The sequence below is a fragment of the Acipenser ruthenus genome, chromosome 21 (genome assembly GCF_902713425.1).
Source record: "Acipenser ruthenus chromosome 21, fAciRut3.2 maternal haplotype, whole genome shotgun sequence".
In the NCBI taxonomy this organism is placed as follows: domain Eukaryota; kingdom Metazoa; phylum Chordata; class Actinopteri; order Acipenseriformes; family Acipenseridae; genus Acipenser; species Acipenser ruthenus.
This window is the reverse complement of record NC_081209.1, coordinates 25254887-25272373: the sequence shown is the minus strand read 5'-3', so window position 1 is coordinate 25272373 and position 17487 is coordinate 25254887. Positions and strand designations below refer to the sequence as shown.

The 17487-nt window shown below is 38.2% G+C and overlaps 1 protein-coding gene across 8 annotated transcripts in view; it reads right to left on the bottom strand.

The window, feature by feature from the left end:
• LOC117428194 (amyloid-beta A4 precursor protein-binding family A member 2-like) overlaps positions 1-17487 on the bottom strand; it is a 60520-nt gene that overhangs the window by 32329 nt on the left and 10704 nt on the right. Inside the window, exon 2 of one of the 8 annotated variants that reach the window (XM_058995235.1) lies at positions 7769-7822. The exons of the other annotated variants lie outside the window; for them this stretch is intronic. The gene's annotated coding sequence lies outside the window, so the exon portion shown is untranslated. The remainder of the gene's footprint in view (positions 1-7768; positions 7823-17487) is intronic. 8 annotated transcript variants of the gene reach the window in all.

Below are 17487 nucleotides of genomic sequence, written 5' to 3'. Positions count from 1 at the left end.
GTCTCTCATTTGAAGGGAATAGTCCTACTATCATGTATAAGGACATTTCCAATTCTTAAATGTATGTAATGCTTTTTAAAATGATTTCTCCTGAATAGCCATCTTGAAATATCCAGTCCACATGAAATTTCATGGCTATACCTTAAAGCCAACAACAGGAGTGCAAATTGAATACATTCTTCCTATTGGGCTTCCACATGGGGCTGTGCCTCTGTAGGGTATGATGACACCTTCGATTTAAACACATATTAAAACTGAAGGGCCCCAGGGATACTCAGGAGAATCATTACTATGCAGGACTGCCCACACAGTCTTTCTTTTTAAATTACACCCCTGAGGCTTTACAAAATGATTAAACTACCCAAACCTATAAGAAGAGTTTAACTCTTAGGCTATACAGGATGCAGGGTGCATATATAAAAAGTGCTACTGTATTCTGCAAATAATAAAGACCAGAAACAGAAAGTCTGGTTAGTGCATCCCCCCCCCAATAACAACAGGACAGAAGAGCATTGCACACAACATTACAGGTTACCACAGGTGTTTGTGGTATCTAAGTTTGCATAATCATGGTTTATTGTACTGACAATGTCGAACATGCACTGCTACAAACAGGTAATATTTTGATAGATGCATATATTAATTCAGCTAATACAAGGAAAGGGAAAATAAACACGCTAAGCACCATTACGCTTCGGCCCGAAGATCATTTTTTAAATGATGCCACTGCATGGAACTGCACAGTGTTTAATTGAAGTAATTTGAGAACAGCTGGGGATGCTCCCTTCCGTGAGGGGAGATTTCTGCATGTAACGAGCTACAGTACTGTACAGACTCAAATTAAAATATGGCACGTGCTTTTTGGCTGACAAATTGCTGCTTTACAGATTTCCCATAGCTTCAAAAAATCTTTTATTATTTCGATAAGCAGGAAAGACAGCACCCTACCAAGGAACCACAGTATTTGAGCAGATATAGGCATACGAAAAGAGATATTTCAATTTAATTAAGTACATTGTTTTCACACTTATAACCATTTCAGATGTGCCAAAAGTATTTTTACGAATTTTCCTTGAGAATACTATTCACAGAGGCACAGTAGCCATCCCATGCCAAGTCTGTATGAAGACTGTGTCCTGATTATTATTATTATTATTATGTTTATTTAGCAGACGCCTTTATCCAAGGCGACTTAGTGAGACTATAGATTTGTTGGCTAAAACATTTTGCCCATGTCTTACTTTTCAAATAAGCTGTATATTGTACAAAAGGATACAATACGTGAACTGCATTACTAGAGTATGATCTCTCAAAATGTAGCTATTCTGTGCATTGTTATTTTTTTGGTCATTGATGTGTTAACGTCCCATCTGTGCATATAATGCGTTTCACACCCTACGTGTCCCTCTTTGTTTTAGGGCACCCCAGCAGGTGTCTCGGCTCTTGTTGATGTATGGTATTGCAAGGCTGACTCCCATTGAGTCTCCCTATCTTCAAGGACGTGGTTTATGAGGTGTTTGACACCTTCCCACATCAGTAATGGATGAGTTTGCCACACCAGCATTGCTTTAACCGCAAATTACATTTGCCATTATTAGAACTACTACTTGGAATATTCCCTGTAAAACCAATATTCTGAAAGAATAAAAAAAAAGACCTGTGAATAACAGACCTAGATCTTGCAAAGATTAAAATACCCAATTGAGTGTCACCGTGTCACAAGTCACCACATCTTCCCTATTATCATCACACACAAGCATAAAACAGCACCAGTCTCTCTCCGGAAAGCAAGTGTTCGGCTTTCTGGTTTAGATTCTCCATTGTCATTTCTTCTTGGATCATTATTTCCCTTGCTTACTATTAATGCCAGCAAAATGAATTCTGAAAAAGAAAACTCCAAACTCCAAGGCTGCACGGTGGTGAAGGGAGGCAGGGAAGCATATCAGTGTTGCATTTAGCTAGTATTTTTATTTTTTTTCCTTATTTCAAGTTGCCTCCAGAAATATTATTTCATTGAAGCAATTTCGATTCAATTTGATTTCCCTAACTAGCGTAACAGTTTGACTAGAGGCAATTGGGAAAGGATGGTCAGAAATACAAGAGGGGGGAAAAAAAATCCAGTAGCGATTGTAAATTGCAGATACAGCGCTCCCTCGTCATTTCACTTTTCAATAATTCATGTGATGAATTCACGGCTAGGCCATGTTTGTAGTTGTACTTGCTGTGTAAGGACCCGTCACTAATTCACTGCCCCTAACTCTACATCTGCACCTTAGCGTTTCTTACTACAGTACAGTAAGCCGTACAGCAGACACTGACACTGTTTCATTTGTCACACATGGAGAAGCAAACCACCCATCCACTGAAACTGCTGTGGTTACAAGGGTAGAGCTCCAGGGGGCGTACAAAAACGCATCAACTAATTTGCATTTGTCCAGCATTTTGGTGGGAATAAAACCGCAAATGACGCCTCAACACTGGGAAGATACTGTATTTGTTGCACTTCTGTACATTTCATATGTAGACTTAATAGTTGGACCTTAGCAGACAAGGGCAATCCTATACATTTGGGAATAAATAAACATCAATACCTGCCCAATCACCTAAAGCAGCAGTAGTGACTATAACCACAATGGCCAGTGCATTCCATTCCTATACCCTGTTCTCTACTTGAGGAAAGTAATTTGCAAAACTTTGATTCATTCATTAGGGAAAATTTAAAAAGGACTTGATATTTTACACCTGTGGTTGGGTCCCATATACTGTACAGTATAGATGATTTATAAGAGAGCTGTTGAACACAGTATTTCTCCTTTCAGAGTATCATATCAATCTGCTACAGACCATTATGTATGTAATAAACACTGCAAAATGTCAGTCTATTCTATTTTTACACCAATTTTCTAACATTTACATTTTCTTGCCTTTTTTTGTTTGTTTATTGATGATAATAATCTTCAACAGAGGACAAGAAAGTAATCAAGATGTCCGTGTTCTCTATTAAACGGAGTGGGTTTTTTTTCATTAAGATTGCTTGTAACTCCCCCCCATTAAGCCATCTAAGTAACAAGAGGTTGCAGAGTCAACAAGGAGGCACAAAGCACATCCATTAGCTCACTATTTATATGCTCATCATGACTCCCTTTTTCTGTTTCCGTAGCAACCTTTTTATCTTGGTGGCAAGGCCAGACTCTGCATTGACTATGGCTCAACAACAGGAATTATCCTTGTCTTCTCTAATAGATCAATTAACACTCCTATATATATATATATATATATATATATATATATATATATATATATATATATATATATATATATATATATATATATATAAATAAGATAAAAGCTGTAGGCAAGCAATGAAATGAATGATCACCTTCCGTAAAGGGCATATTGTGTAGTAAACTATTGACTGATGTAAACATTTTGAAATTCCCCAAACTATTTATATATATAACTTACTATACAGTGTGCTCTTCATGGGAGATGATCATTCAGTGCTTTGCATACAGCTTTAATCTGAACCATCACACTTAAAACGTAGCTACGCAGTGTGGCTCTTTAACTTCCAGTGAGCGGGTATTTGAATGTCATTCACGGATAACCAAGCTAATACTTCTTTTGATTCTTTGAAAAGCTCCAACCTGACAAAATGCATCTTCTTTATCAATGACGGACATTTTCAAATGTTAAAGGCATATTGCAGAGATAGAGATCTTTTATTAGAAGGTCACAGGTAAGAGATGTTGCAGAGACAGAAATGTTAATGACCAGCAGTACAAGTACATGGAAAGCCCCACTTTTGTGGCCCAAGAAATGTGTGTTTGAAGTAATGAGTTGCCAGGTACAGGCTTTGACCATGCACTATAAATGCAGCTAGCATTACTACAGTGCTCTGATACACAGTACCCCGACACATCAGTTCTATGCCTACTGTTTAAGATACTAAATGGGACGCACAGGACTTTGCACTGATGGTTTCAACTGGAATACATATTTGTAAGTATTATACAACAGCTCTCACTTTGGAGTGTGACCAATCTTTATAAAAATGTGACAGCTTTCATACCAAGAACTAGCAGTTGATGAGTGTAAATTGGAAATGTAGTTATTTAGTTCATCTCTGCTTTGCTTCAATCTATTTCTCATGACAAGGAGACATCTACTGTATATCCCAATGAGATCTAGTGAAAAAGACAATAAATCAAAGGGGTATTTGGTTTCAGGTGTACAGCTTTTCAATGCAAAGAAAACTCATCTCTGTTGTACTCAAGCAAGCAGTCTAGTGCACTGATAGAATATGAATGGTTTCTAAGGCTCCATTCACACCGGGTCTGTTTCAAACAGACTCAGGCTGGTTTGTTTCGTTTGAAACAATGTATCAATATGATTGCTTGCTATCTGCGAGCAAAGGGACTGAGTTCATTTGGATGCGCGCTAAAGTTTTTTTTGGTGCTTTTCCATTTATTTATTTTTTTCAGGACCAAGTTTGTTTGTGTTCAGAATGCAGTTTGCAAGTGCATTCGGTTTGTTAATAAGTCTCTCGTCTGGAGAGAATTTTGACAACGTTTCTTCACCTTAAGCCTTATTTTTCAGTTTCTATTAAAACCCTTTTCATTTTGTCTTTGAGAAAAGACTGAATATATTTTATTATTTTTGTGAGTTTTGTCCAGTTCGGCTCATATTTTAGTGTCTGATCAAATTTCCTTCACAGCTTCATTTCCTCGCACTTTTTTGCTCTATTTGTTTCCTCAGAATATTAACTAAACTACACATGAAATGTTTACTTCTGAGTCAGGTTACCTTGTATAGGTTGTTTCCTATGTGCAAAAGGACCAAGTCCAGCAGTTGTTCACATTGTGGTTTAGCAAGCGAACCAGAACCTTTAGGAAAACTCAGTACGGTTCATTTCCAAAGCAGACTCTGTTGTTCACGTTTCAGATCAAACCTTCTAAAACGGGCACAGTGTGAACACAGCCTAAGGAATAATTCAATGGAAAAGCAACTTTGTCCCTGGTCTTGCATTCACTCTGGCTATTAACATGATCTCTTAGAAAATCAAAATCCATTACATTTAAACAGAAATAGCTTTTGCTATAGGTACCTATTTTTCCACTTACGACAAAGAGATTTTCACATCATTTAGCAGCCCTTTTTGACATATGAGCCAATCATTATAAAACATGTTTTGTTTTAGAACTAAGGCATCTTGTATTTTTTTTTAATGCATCACAGAAAAATATGTGAATGACAACAGCAGGCGAATTCTAAGAGTAATGGGAGACACAAAAACACAAACAAACATACGTTTTTCTATTTCTTGCCTGTTTAATATCTATGTATTTTCTATGTGCTTAGCGTTGCACTCCCATTTCCAACTCACTACCACACAATAAGCCATGAGGTGTCTTTTCAGAACCATTTTTTGCTGGAACAGAGTAAGTATGGAAATCTAAGCAGAACCAATACCAAATCACATATTTTCACTGCATTAGCTGAATTATACAGTAGCTCTGCAGATCACGCTGGGATCTTAAAGCTAGAGAGCTTCCGGACCTCAGTCACACAAAGCAGATGGCCAGTGTCCTCATGACCAGCCGTTACTGGGGAAGGGAAAAAACCATGATGTTTTAATAGACTCCTTGCCACCAGCTGAAGCTGGCTGCCCATCAGGAGTTGGCAGGCAATCAATGATTGTGGAGAAGCCTGAATCTGCTCCAACCGAAACCGAAGTCACTATAAATAATGTAACACCCAGGTTTGGCCTTAATAAATATCTGATGATACATTTGCACCTGTTCAAACTGTCAAGAATTCCCCGCCACAGCAAGCCCTGCAAACACTAGTGAGCTACTTTATCTAGTTCTTGGCTTCCTATCATCTGTAAAGAAAAGCCATCTGCTGCTATAGTTACAGAGCTGTTCTTCAATCCATGTATTGTGCCATGTTCCTGGCCATTAGCTCTGAAGATGGAAAAAACACACAAAGTAACTCTTTACTTCTTCATTGTGACTGCCATGAGGAAAAAAAAAGGAAAACCCTGGACTGGTCCAAGCAAAGAGGAAAATGTGTGTTTCATAGCTTTCTTTGTCAAAAAGATGCTACTTTAAACTGATTGAAGTCATTAAATAAAAAATATGGAAATGCGTGGGCATAGAATTAAATTTTCTGTAAATCATCCATAACATATGCATTGCTTCTTCACATTTAAACACAGGATCATTATTCATAATAAAACTCAGCTTCAGTATTTCCTAACTCTAAATGTTTTACAATAATTTACTGTAAGATGATATCTAACTTCTTTAAGAAGTTGACAGCCTAGAATATAAAAAATAATAGTTTTTTTTGTTGTTGATACGCTCAATTAAAACCTGCTACCATAAAATATACTATCGTCAAGCACTTTTTCATTAACATTTAAAATGAAATAAATTATACTGTATCACCTAAAAACAGACTGATGTACAATTAATACTGTTTAGCACAGCTTGCAGCAAATATACATTTACGAGCACTAGTCTTATTTACTCATGATGTTGTTCTTTAAAGGTCACTATGTAACTGACCCATTTCAGAATGGGCTGCTGATTTAAGAGCACAGGGAAATCATCTTTCTGTTAGAGACGGCCCATCAGCTGTATCTGAGCAGATTCATTTTCCTGGATCTGCTGGAGCTCTCTGGGTCAGCAGTTCCCAGTATTTTCACCTCCCTGGTGTTCAAGGATTTTCCTGTGGACAACTAGCTAAAACACACAGCACTCATACTATAAACTACAGGCTAAACCCCTGGACCACAAGCTGGGAACGGGTGCATTACTGTAGTACCGATCTTAAATTATTTAGTACTATTTAGTTCACTTTTATTTTTATTACTGTACAGCACCTTGGGATACAGTCCAACTGACTTAAGATAACTTCCTTGTTCTACAAAACCTCTTGGCATGTGCTGAACATTCCACAGTTAAACAAAAAAGACTTTTTTTGATACTCTCAATTAAAACCCGCTACCTAACTACAACATGAGCTTCGTTTTCACTTTTCTGCTCAGATGCTGCAGTGGTGAAATGGATAGCAAGTACAACTGGAACCCAAGTGGCTTCTGAATAACACATTTCTTTTTTTCCTACTGTTTTAGACTGTGTGAAAATATTGAAATTAGGATTTTAAAAAATGAAAAGGCCATAACTGATTAGAATTAAAAGGCTTTTGTTCCACTGACCTGCCTGCTGCGGGTTGTTTACCAAACAGCACACAGCAGTAATGGGCCTCGAGGGTACGGGATGCCAAATCTAAACAAATTACATTTGCTGCCTCCCACCCAAGTGAGAAGTCACCTAAATAATGAAGATGGCAAGGGGATGAAAGAAATGATGCATTGGGCAAAATGGAATAGGCTTTTTTTTTTTTTTTCTTGCAGCACTAAGAGCTAGCTTTTTTTTATTTTAGTCTTAGCAGGGCTGTCCATACACTACATTAAATACAGTACAAATAACGTTGCTCCCCCCACTAAAGGCAATGCATTCCACTTGCACATACAGTAAACAATATTAAAATGACTGGAAAAATACACTGAGCTACAGCACGACATCCTATCATACTTGTATCAAACCTGTAAGCTACACTTAAATAACAACTTTGTACCGGAAATAATACATAAAAATACATTTAAAAAGGCATCGCCCGTCTTCTCTCATTCCACATATTTAGGGTCTGCATTCCACACAGCATCCGCACTAAAAATAATAAAATCATAATACAGTACCTTCAACTCTGAAGAGAGCCGTCCCCTTGCTGCAGGCACCGATATCAAAAGGTCCTACAAGACATTCAAAGAAATTGAATCTATGACCCTCTTCCCCTCCCACCGGCACACAGTTACAATGAAGTAAAGGTTCAAATGCTGCAGAATAAGAGACGCTCGCTGATCCAGCTGCAGCAGCAGGAGACCATAAATAACACATGCTCCTGGTCACTGACAACTGGCACAGCCAGTCACAAGAAAAGGGCTATGCATTATTCATTACCCTTCACTCTGCAACACATCAGCCTGTGACGATTTAAGACATCTTACATCAATACTACTGAACAGGGATTGTAGGCTTGATTACTGTACTATCCAGACCCTCTAAATATGACCGATTTGCTGATTTGCTTTTGTTTTTCTCTCTATGTTGTGGGTTTCATTTAGAAATGAGATGGAGAGTGTGGGTTAGTGTTAAATTGGTTCAGATGAATCATGTCGGCTGTGCCAGATCTCAGATTGACTAACAGCACACGTCGTCTATCAAGCACAAGAGCACCAGCCGAGGGAATTCAGGTGTGATCCGTGGGATCAGAACTGAGAGGGCTTGAAAGGGCAACCTCAGCAACAGCTTGGATTCATTAGGAGGCATTTGGGGATTTTCAATTCTTTATCCAATGTATTATTCCCAATTCTGTCCTAATTAATAAAACAATAATTTGACTGCTGCCCTCCTTGAAATATTCTGAGAATTCAGCATAGACCAAATGTTTCTCTTTAAAATTTTTTGAAAAAAGAGAACGCAGTCAAAAGCTATATTTCACTTAGAGCTTTGAAAAAAAATCCTGTCTGTTCTTCACTTCTTCATTGGAAACATTTGTTTTATAAAGATATGCATCCAATAGAAAAAGAATGCATGTATATAATAAAACAAAAACACTTTGCTCCAGCTTAAATAAATTATTTCTCATACCCGAGGACCTCCCTACACACAGTGAGGTATGATTAAAATGTGAAGTGAACATGTTGTGATTTAATCTATTATTTTAATTAAAAAAAAAAAAAAAAAAAAAAAAAAAAACAAGTAACAAAAAACCTGCATCCTTTACTGTTGTGTGTCTCTAATCGTTCTGTTACTTCAGGTTTCAAAGATACACAATACAGCCTAGCAGATGTCAGCTCAATTTACGGCTTCCGTATAATGCTACAGTTCTTTGATTTCTATTTCAAATTTTTTATGCCCCAGCAGCTCCGTATTATCAATGAAGGACTGACCCGAAATATTGTTGACTTGACTTTCTAATACATTGAGTGTTTCAAGTTATGGGAGTGATGGATTATCTGTAATATTAAAAGGACCCAACAGCATGTTGGAGTGTTTGTATATATCCTACTGTAGTTATAGCACCTGAATAAACATTGAATGAATATAGTGTAGTAACTCCATTAATCTTACTTGCTCCCTATACAACTGGTCTGCCATTTCGAAAGAAAAGAACATGTTTACCAAAACTGTATTTTAATGGAACCTTGCTCTGTACCAAGATAAAGATGGATTCACTATAGATTCCTAAAGTCATTGGCTACAAACATTTTAAGTTGACTTAAAAAAAGCTACAGCTTTAGACATCAACTTACAGCAGCTGTTTAAAAAAAAAAAAAAAGCAACAATGAAACTCCATTCTTACATGACGATGAAGAGGGCAGTGCAATCAGTTAGGTCTACATCTTCATTACTATCATATCCATCTCTCAAACTCTACAGTAAGACCACTTTACTCTCCTCTCACCGTGACCATTTGAAATTAGGACTACCTTTATTACTGCACAGGGCAATGAAATCAAAAGTGAAGAGCTGTATTAGAGAAAACCATTTACTTGTTCTAAAATATTAAATTACCACCCCGCTACTGTTTCTGTTCGTGCTGCTTCTCTTGCTAAAACACGCACACTTATTTACTATTACACAACTGCTCTCGGCAAGACATGACTACAGAAATTGATTTGTACTGAACTAAGGAGTGTGTGCCTCTAGAATTCTAATAAGTTCCATGTAGACTGCAAGCAACATGTAGCCTATTTAGCCTATTATCTGTTGTGTTCAAAGCAAGAGTTTTCATAATTATTATTATAAACAACAAAGTGTAGTGCGATTGCTGAAGGTTGGACTCCTGCACAACGTGAGGTAACAGTGGTCACATTTACTTAGGAGTCTCCTTACTATTTAGGGCATTACACTGTACAGCATGTCATGTCCTCCTTGGAACTTATCAGTAGCAACTAAACGTATACAGTACTGTACATCTATCTAAGAAATACTGAATAAAACATATCATTCCTTACCTTGTCAGTAACATTAATGAAAATGGGAGAAAGACAGAAGCAGCTAACTTTGAGTTCAAAGTTTTCAATAGAATTTCTACCATATTGGCTTTTTAAATGTTTTGGTTATATACTGTAAGGCCTTTAAGTAAAAACAAAGAATTCAAAAGATGTACAGCAGCACTCTTAAAACAAAAAGGTCATCTTGCCAAACGTATATAGTATAATCAAGTGTTGAAAGAGGAGCTTTTACAATAAAACTCATAAAATCAGCCCTGTTCCCTGTATATTGCTTCTCAGTACCCATGCATGGTTATTACCACCCCTCGATCTTCTAAAAGCATACTGTTGAGGATCAGCAGTTTTGAACATTTTTCAACTTGGCTGCAATATATGTGACAATGAAAGACAATTGTCAAAATGAAACCACAAATAACTGGACGATGGAACCCAGTTTCCCACCAGCTGACACTAGTGGGCTGGAAGGCAATTTCAGCCTTTGTGTCAATCAAAAGAACCTTTATTTAGTTTTTTTTGTTTTTTTTTACAATTCAAACAAGTGAGTTGTCAAGCCTTGCCAGAACTACAATATGTGACAGCGTGATCCAGAACAAACTGTCAAAGCAAATGCAGACCTTTGAGTTTTCTGGAACAGTCAGCCCGGGAGGCAGACAGATGAGCTGCTTGTGACATACAGAACAGGAAGTGTGACAGTCTTTAGATCCAAGATGCTTCAACCAAAGCATAGAATCAGCCCTCCCCCTCCCAAATTCACAGGCTCTAGTGGGGTTTCTAGAAAATCTCCCAGCTACAGTAATGTGTTATTTTACTGAGGAAACACAACCCAAGAGAACAATAGATAAACAGCATGTTTAAAATGACTGAAAAGTGGAACATGGAATCCTTTTTGTTAAACTGAAAGCCCAACTATCCCAACCAATCCTACAATTTGCATAAACGTTTTCTATAATGAGTTTAAGCGGAGATGATTCTAAAAAGGAGTTCAACACAACAGTAAGAAATCCCCCATTTTGACACATTTTTCATTGCAATACCAGCGACCATTATACGGCTGCCGCAATAATTTTCTATGAGTATCACGCAGATGCCTGAAAACTATTTTTAGGGAGATTATATGCTTCAATAAATTTAAAAGCTCCAGTCCCTGGACTTATGGGCTAATGACAATGCAGACTGGCTGTGTCACAGATTTCTGGTGGCATTAAACAAACAGCAATTGTTCAATGTAATTTTCCCTCCCGTCACAAGAACCGGTTTCCACTTCAAAGTACTTGTGTAAGAATTAGCGGATGATACAATACATAAACTAGCAGAGATCCCACTAGAATACTGGTATGGAGATGGCGCTTTGCTCTTAATAATGAAACAATTATGATCTTCCACCACTATATTTTATTTTTCTTTCACCACATTAGAGAAAATTCTTTGACAAAATTTAAATAATAATGAAGCATTCTCCCAAGATAGCTCAGCTAACTAATTATATTGATTGTGGCACTTTTTATTTTGAGGATTTAGGCTTATTTCAGCAATAATAATCACAGCAGTGTGTTGTGTCTCTAAGCTCTTCCTGGACCGGCGGAGATGTCGCTGCAACAACTCGCATTGTGTGTCGCTCTCACATCCCCAGATGTTACCCCGAAGACAGCACAGCTTACGTGTTAGGGCTTCAGAAACAGCTGCACTTGATTTTAACCAAAACAGACATTTTGACAATGACAGACAGAGCGTTCTTTTCTGTGAAATCTTACATGTGAAAAGAGTTCCAATCTCAAACTGTCTTACAGTATATTGCACATGAGCAGCTGTTAACACACAACTATCAAAATGGACAGTTTACTTATCTAAAATAATTATAATCTAATTTTGTACATGCTCCATGGCTGAAATAAGCAAGACATGTACTGGGGAAAACAACATTATAAGTACTACCATTGAACTGAAAATGCATAGGGCTAGCATTTTTGCAAGCACTTCTAAAAACAAATTTACCAGCTTCAGATTCTTTACATTGAGCTACATGCAACACATTTCCCAAGAGCAGAGACATTGTACTCTTCAATGACTCTTAATAGTTTCTACATTTTGTATAGAAATGTTAGTCTTATATAATCTCTTTGACTCACAGAAGTTGCTTTCAAAGAAGACAGCCCAATGAAAAGCTTTTCTAATCGGTAAAGTATCCTCCTCAGCCACCAAATCCTCAGCTTTTTTAAAAAGCTTTACTCTACGGATGTGATACTCAGAATAATAAATAAACGGGTTTAGACCATTTCCTCCCTTGTCTAGGCCATGAGTAGCGCTCCAACTGGTTGCCTTTTCCAAAGGTTCAAAGTGTTTTAGTTGCAAATAATCTCTTCAAAGTGGCTTCCCGCTGTGACGTTTCCCCTCCGTTATCACCCTACATTGCAATGCACCGGCTGTGCACCGCCACCTCATCGCTGTCGTTCTGTGCCCCTTATTCAAACAGAATGGTAACCAAGTTATGTGCAACAAGGCTTCACCGGTGAAAACAGAAAGCCTTTGACTTTTCAATTCATAGCAATCACAGCAACACTGCTGTGTGTGGTTCTCCAATCTGCCTACTGTAGGTAAACATGAAGCCAGCAACGGATCAGAGATTCCCTGCTGGACTGTCTTTCTTGGGATCTTATAGACATATAGGCCAATACAGTACATGGATTCTACCAATACACCACTGCTACAGTACATAGTTTTTTTTTTTTTTCTATGCGTCACGTTATATGTTATCCAATTAGAACCATCCTTTTGAATAAGCTTACAGCAGTCAATCTTCATAACAACGAATGCTCACCAGTGAAGCCCAGTGACACAACAAAAAAATGAATTGAAATTCACTTCCCTGTCTATTCATCTTACACAGCCTTGTTATTGATCTATAAAAGAAAGCACCCTACTGTATGCTTCATCACTTGCTTCTAAACATACAGTACTGACAAAATATAACCCTTACCACCTGCTCAATATTTCATAGAGATCCCCTATACTGTACAGTAGGTATGAAGTATGCAAATACATTATTTTAATGTGTCATTTTCCCCCCTTCACTGAAAAAATGCTGCAAGTGGTTTCCTGAAAAATCCCCACCAAGACTTCTCTTCTTGCGTTTTAGGGATTGCAATTAATCGTTCTTGTTGCGATAAACCCGTCTGCTTTACACAAACACATTGTTCAATTTTACCAGCAGCCACTTGGTCCTGTGATGCTCTTGACAGAGGTAAATGCTACATTTGGTTTCCAATTAGAGTAGGGCTTGCTGATATGAAACGCAGGGTATCAAGGTGACTTTGATTTCTAATTTGTATTTGAGATGCCACCCCCTGCTGCACTCTCCAGAGAACTCTATTGTGCGCTTTGCAACTAAATGTGCAGATGTTTGCTGGCAGTTAAGCCTGATGACGATGTCCACTGTGGCGACGATTAGCATTTGGGTAAAAACAGCTTCAACATTTCATAAAGAACGAACTTTTCCAGCTAAACCGATCAGCTGTGCAAAAAGGATTTATTTCTTTGGACAGTTTTAGGACAAATTACAACATTGTGCATTAGACAGTCAAAATGCATTGCCTCAATTAGTACAGTATAACATCTTAACTGAAGTCATTTTTAACATTGCCCTAAGTTACAAAATCTCAGCCAGTTCAGTACTGTTTATTCACCCCTCCCACAGTGGTCCACTTCTAAGGAAGAATCTGTACGATACAGAGGGGTCACCTCGGATCTCAAAATTAGCTAATAGAGTAGAGCTCCCTGGATTGCCAGCTACTGTAGCTAGCTGTTGGAGAATGTTTTCAACCAGGGTATGTGTGCTGGTGTGGTATAAATAAGTGTATATGTACTGTATCCCTCTCATTTCTGTGGCGAATCCAAGTGTCATTTGGGCTATACAGTAGTGTACAGTATACAAAACTATGCTCTACTCAAGGGCCCCTCTAAAAGTGCAAAGGTGATCCTCCTATATGTGGAAGTCTTTAATGCAAGTTTGACTGTATTGTACATTTTACTCTGAAACAACAGCAGCAAGAGACAAACTTAATACAAACTCTGAAAATGAATAGCAACTGTAAAACAACAACTAAAAAGCAAGGTGAAAAACAAGCAGCACACCCGTACAGAAGGAACCCTAACAGATTGGCTTGTCTGCCCACCTGATTCTTAGTACTGGGCTCTGGGAACTCAAAAGGTGCTGCTGAGCAGAGCGAACTGAGTCATTTTACATCAGAACAGCATTATCTTTTACTTGTCAGGCAAATACAGAGCTAGTGATCTGCTTGGTGTAAATTAACTTCCTCCTTGTAGCGTCTGTCCTGCACACCATCTTCATTAAACAACTTGAAATACACAACAATAAATCCCAATACTGCCAATTGTACTTTTCACTTTATAAAAAAAGCTTGTGTAAATGTGGCAGCACACAGCTGTCAGGAGCTCAGATTGTCTGGCTGCAGCAAACAGGAGTAGAATGGCTAGTCGATTGGTGTGCAGTAGAAGGTATTATTAGGGTTTGCTAACTGGCAGCATCAAAAGCCATCAGTAACAGGGGTGAGCTAAACACTGTTATTACACCTCATGAGTGCTCCGAACAAACTGAGACTTGTGAAAAAAAAACAGATTACGCAGCCTAAATCAATTTGAGATGCCCAACTTTTCACAAATGATGTGTCTGAACACAGCCGCCTTTCTTTCCTCCTTCAAAATCACTTACATGTTACAACCTCAATTGTGCATTATATCAGGATGATAAGCACAATACCAGGGATCTAACCCTCACTATTAAACCACCTGGCAGCAATAAATGTACAGTATGTCAAAATATATGAGCCATAACTACGCACGTACAGACAGACGGACAGCAACCCCTTTACATTGCTTGTGCTAGAGAATGTCCCATCACAAATGAATAAGCGGATAGATACGAAAACTAAGTGTACAGTAGATAAGTGTAGATGTACAGTATCCCACTCATGACGAATCCCAGTGTCATTTGAGCTATACAGTAGTGTACAGTATACAGTATTCAAAACTATGCTCTACTCAAGGGTTCATCTAAAAGTGCAAAGGTGATCCTCCTATACGTGGTAGTCTTTAATGCAAGTTTGCCTGTATTGTATCTGCATCATGATCGCTTTAAAATATTCCCACGATTGCTGTTCAGTTCTTAACTCGATCAATCTATCAAAATGCTGCAGAGGAATAATTTAACACTCTGCAACAGCTATTTCCTCTTCACTCCCCCTGCTGGTGGATGTTAACACAGCAGTACAGGCATCCTACAGCACAAAGTTCACAGCCTGTTAATATTCTGCTCATGCCTGTTGGCACGAATCCTATCAGGCCTTTCACTGTTCCTCTGCGGTCACTGATCTTCCAGGAAGCTTCCTTCAACGACAGGGCTGGTAATCTCGACTACACGACTGGATTTCTCAAATCTTCACCACCACACAAGAGCACAGCTGCCAGTTTCTCCCAAAAGAGCAAACTGTTCTGTGGAACTATTCCAAGGGAAGATTAATCTTAGCTGAGTTTACCAAGAAAAAAAAAGTCTTATCTTTCTATCAAAAACTAAAACACACACAAAAAATTCTTGTAACAGCAATAAACATGAAAACCACTCTGCCTCTCCGAGTCCTAAATAACAAACTGATTACTTCAAGAAATTACATTGACGTCTTTGCTACAGATGGGAAATCTAGCACCAAGATAAGCCAATATCCTCTCAAAACATGGCATTACAGCTACACAGCAGGCTGGGGAACGAGCCCTGGGGTATATGCACCAAAAACAGGTAGACCTTAATGTTAAATCACACAAAGCTGAACTGCACATTTTCCACTGGGAGAATGTCAAATGGAATTCAATTTTTGATTACAACATGCAGAAATTGATTAAATTGGGAGAGTTTTCTCCATTTAACTTTATCACAATTCGGTTGTTTTTTTAGATTGCAATAAAACAGATATTTGGACCTTTAATGATTTTTCTTTAAGTGGTTCAATTATTTTTATAGTCATTATCAGTTAAATGAAACTGGCAAACATCTTCTGCAGATTGATTCTAACTGTAGTGGTGCATGCCAAGTCTACTTATTGCTATAAAATTACTGTAAGACTCCCTGCTGACCCCTTTGTTAGAGAAGTAAAGTGTAGGTGTACAGTACGAGTGTTTCATACTGTTTCTCTCTCAACAGAATATTAGAGATGTAATGAACAGGCGTGGCAGTCAAAACAGCAGGACTTGCCAATTCTACTGTATTAGAGGAATGTAGGTACAGTACTTCAGTTCAAAGATACTATTTTGGTACCAAGCTAACTCGTATGCTTCTCTTTCACCATATTCATTAGTACATTAGCTCATTCTCAAGGGTGGGTTGGGTCAACTTCATTTTTTTTCTGCTCAGTTGGATACTATAGTTCTGTTTGAAGGAAGTGTTAAAAGCACCAAACCAAATGTCTTACCGCGGTCCAATGCATTGCCTTGACTGACAATGTACTGTAATGTTCTATTCATGACCCCAGTGCACACAAGCTTGAAACAAGATCATGGCAAAGTATGTTTCATTAAACACCTGATTCTGGATTCTTAGGAAATACAGTAGTGTTAAATATCTTTCAAAAGCAAAATCCACCGGCTTCTTTATATGCGAGAATATGCAATCCACAGACCAAAAAACAAAGGTATTGCTTTTAGGTCCTATGGGTTTAACTTCATTGGGTTTGAGGGTGAATTACTGTGTCTCAGAGTGTATTTCCTCGCAGGTTCCAACCTAGGCTTACTGCCTTTCATGTCTTCCACTTGGTAATGGCTTTGATATAAATACTATTATTATTATTATTTTTATTATTATTATTATTATTATTATTAGTTTATTTAGCAGACGCCTTTATCCAAGGCAACTTACAGAGACTAGGGTGTGTGAACTATGCATCAGCTGCAGAGTCACTTACAATTACTTCTCACCCGAAAGACGGAGCACAAGGAGGTTAAGTGACTTGCTCAGGGTCACACAATGAGTCAGTAGCTGAGGTGGGATTTGAACCGGGGACCCCTTGGTTACAAGCCCTTTACTTTAACCACTGGACCACGCAGCCTCCTGGTTACAAGCCCTTTAACCACTGGACAACACAGCCTCCACAGGATACTATAAAATAATATCCTGTGCAGTAAGGACAAACTCAAATTCCTAGGATGTCTCCCCTAATTCTTTATATTAAAAAGGACCCTTGGCTTAACTTAGTGACCTTTCTCGCCTCGCAGCTTATCCACAGAATTCATCCCTCAAGGCAAAATAATTTCTGACTGCATCATGAATACTGCTGACTTTAAGCAGTTACCTACAATCTGAGAAACAGCTGCCTGAATCCCATGAAGCATTTGAA